Source organism: Fistularia commersonii, chromosome 1 (assembly GCF_037954325.1).
Source record: "Fistularia commersonii isolate RoL2024-O1a breed Wild chromosome 1, RoL_Fcom_v1.0, whole genome shotgun sequence".
NCBI lineage: Eukaryota > Metazoa > Chordata > Actinopteri > Syngnathiformes > Fistulariidae > Fistularia > Fistularia commersonii.
This window is the reverse complement of record NC_141284.1, coordinates 1,207,765-1,211,306: the sequence shown is the minus strand read 5'-3', so window position 1 is coordinate 1,211,306 and position 3,542 is coordinate 1,207,765.

The following is a 3,542-nucleotide window of genomic DNA, read 5'->3' as shown; positions in this document are numbered from 1 at the left end:
TGTGTGTGTGTGTGTGTGTGTGTGTGTGTGTGTGTGTGTGTGTGTGTGCGTCACAGTCAACTGCAGCCAAACAACCTCCTTTTCTACCTGACTTGCCACACTTGTTCCCGCCCTGCTGAGCGACCCCCGGTGAGATGATAAGCACACACAAAGGTGTAGTGGTGTGTGTGTGTGTGTGTGTGTGTGTGTGTGTGTGTGTGTGTGTGAGGGCAGGGGTAGGGTGTTGTCGACAGCGGGGTTTCCAGCAGGTCAGTGACGGAGTCCCGGTCTTATTCTTAAAGGAGGAAAAAAATGACAACCTGACAAACCTGCCCTATATCCCTCGTGTGTGTGTGTGTGTGTGTGTGTGTGTGTGTGTGTGTGTGTGTGTGTGTGTGTGTGTGTGGCTACTTACCTCACTGGCTGCTGTGGGAAAACATCCGAACATTCATCAAAACACACGAGCGCAGACGCAGATAAGAAGGACCTGTTTTTTTTTTTTGTGTGTGTAATGAATGTGTTTTGGAGTGTGTGTGTGTGTGTGTGTGTGTGTGTGTGTGTGTGTGTGTGTGTGTATGTTTGCAGACACTTCAGGTAGTGCAGGTGAGGGTTGAGGCCTCTTCTCTGGACCTTTTCTTCCTGATACGTCCGAAAACATACGTTTGAAGAGGAGAACCTTCCATAACATCTTGTTATCTTGCCTCTGTTACCATGGCGACGGCGGCAGTGTGTTGGCTCCGCCCACTGAACCCCAAACCTGATGAATCTGCGGCGTTTCCCGCCACGCTGGAAACGCCGCAAGCACATCAGTGGTTTAACCCTGAGGCAGTGTGTTTGACCCGCGTAGCTAAAGCAATTAGCAAATGCTAACGTGCTAATATCACATTTCGGGAGAAACGGCGCCGCAGCAGGTCGCCGCTTTGACGCGAACGGAGCGCGGCGACTCAAATCCCGCCCTCCCGCCAGGACACCCCTTTTCATTCAGACAAGCCGAACCCTTCGGCGTTTCAGATGTTTGATGAGGGACGGGCTCCTCGCCGCCGCCGCCGCCGCCGCCGCCGCCGCCGCCGCCGCCGCCGCCACTTAGAGTCTTTCATGTCGCCCTCGGAGACGTTTTAATACGTTACACATTAACTCTGCTGATGGAGGTGACGGACCAGCGCTTGTGTGTGTGTGTGTGTGTGTGTGTGTGTGTGAGGCGTGTAATTGCGCCATCGCTCCAGTCGTCTGCGATGATTGGCGGCGATAAGACGGACCTCTAAATATAAAGTTGTGGAAATCGTGAAAGAGCTGGTAAACACAGCCCTCCAATCCCGTTAGGCTAATCCCAGCGTAGCCAATCAGAGCATTCATTAGAAAATCATCAGCTTTGCAACATTCCAGGATTTTTCTGACTTGGCGTGCGAGCGCGTGTGTCGCTTATTATGCAAATCGCCGCGGCGCCACCGCCGAAATTAGTCTTAATCCGTGGCAGGAAGCGTCAGAACATTGTCGGCGAGGATGTCAGCAGATCGGCAATCTGGCGGCGGCGGCGGCTGGAGGTCGGCCGTCGGAGATCTGACGTTTGCGTCTTTGAACGCTAAGTTTTAGCAGGAATGATCCGTGTAGCTATTTAGCTCGTAGCGATGAAGCTAACACCCCGGCAGGTTGGTCATCTTTAGACTTCTGGAACATTCATTCCACAGATGGAGACGTGCGACCATCACCTCACTCGTTCGACTGATTGGTCGTTGCTCGAAATGTTGACATTTAGCGGCGGCTACAAGCTAAATTAGCCTTTAAGCTAATTCATGCTAAGTAGAATCAGGTGACAGGGTAACGCAAACAACCCCTCGACCAGCAAGATGGCGGAGCTGGGCTCCATTTCAGGCCGAGTGGCAGGTATAGGTGAACCATCCAGGTGTGTGTGTGTGTGTGTGTGTGTGTGTGTGTGTGTGTGTGTGTGTGTGCGCAGGCACCCGACTTGGCAGCCAGGTTAAGGAAAGATTATCTTGACAAATTGGATAAACATCTCATGTGTGACAGGATGCTGACGGAGGGTCCGCACACACACACACACACACACACACACACACACACACCTGGGGATGGTTGGTTTGTTTAGCCACAGACCGTGAGTTGCATGTGTGTGTGTGTGTGTGTGTGTGTGTGTGTGTGCCCTGCCTAAAGGCAGGTAACAACAGGCCTCCCTCCTCAAACAGAGCGTGCAGCCTCTCAGGTGTGTCTGCCGGCGCCGTCCTCGCCGTGCCCGGACTCGTGCGCGAGGGGCAAAGGTCAGCGTGACCCCGGCCGCGGAGACACGAGCACCAGGTCGCCATGGCGATGGCGGCGAAGACGCGGGGCGTTTAAAAAACAGGCGGCGAAGGAGCCGGGCGAGGGGGACGCTGGCTCTGCGCCGCCATTTGTACAGGCGATGGCGCTTCACACACACACACACACACACACACACACACACATACACATACAGACACACACACACACAGATTATCCATATATATAAGACGCACACGCAGGCGTGGGTCACCAGGAGGTTAATGCGTCCCCCCCTTCCTACTTTGGCGTCCGCCGCTTCTTTGACAAACCCATCTCTTCTCTCCTCTCGCCTCTGCAGGGGGATCCACCCCCCCCCACACACACACACACACACACACACACACACACACACACACACACACACACACTCGAATTAGGGTCTTCTGGGCTACTACTTGTCTCCACCGAAAAAAACGTGGAGAAAGAATAACAGAGGGTCGACTGTGGGCGCGGAAAGCCGACACTGGGACGGCTTGTCTATGTGTGTGTGTGTGTGTGTGTGTGTGTGTGTGTGTGTGTGTGTGTGTGTGTGCGCAGAAGGCCCACAAGTGTAAGCAACAGCAGCCCATTAGCGCACATGTCCACACATAGCCCTGCTTTTATTTAGTGTTTAGCTTAGCGTAACCCCGATGTTACAGCTGTGCCCTAGCTTAGCTTGTTAGCGGCAGGGGTAAAACCACCTGTGGAGGGGGCGGGGCAATGCAGTGCAGTGTGAAGGACTCATCTGTGAGAGGGGGCGGGGCCTAAAGTGGCCGCCGCCATCCCGTGTCCATCACGCCGAGCGGCGGCGTTGGCCGACACAAACTGTTTCCTGCCAGACGTGGTTCATCCCTCACGCCGTTCGCTTTAATTATAAAGATGGATTGTGTATTGGGTGTGTGTGTGTGTGTGTGTGTGTGTGTGTGTGTGTGTGTGTAGGCTGTGTGCCGGTCGGCGCCGCACAATGGCGGAGGTTACAGAGCAGTGGCCGTCCGATGAGAGGGGCGCCTGTTCACCCCCAAATACAGGCGCCGCTATTACTGCCGGGGTGAACCAGGGCCCCTTCACACACACACACACACACACACACACACACACACATACAGACACACACACACAAACACGCGCTGTGCTGTCAAGACCACTCCTCATGCATATTCATCCCACACACACACACACACGTGTAGCGTTGGAGACGCAGCGTAAATGCAAGGGTCTTATAAACTAGTAATAACAGATAGCTGTGCTAAGCTAACTAGCGCTGATGCGAA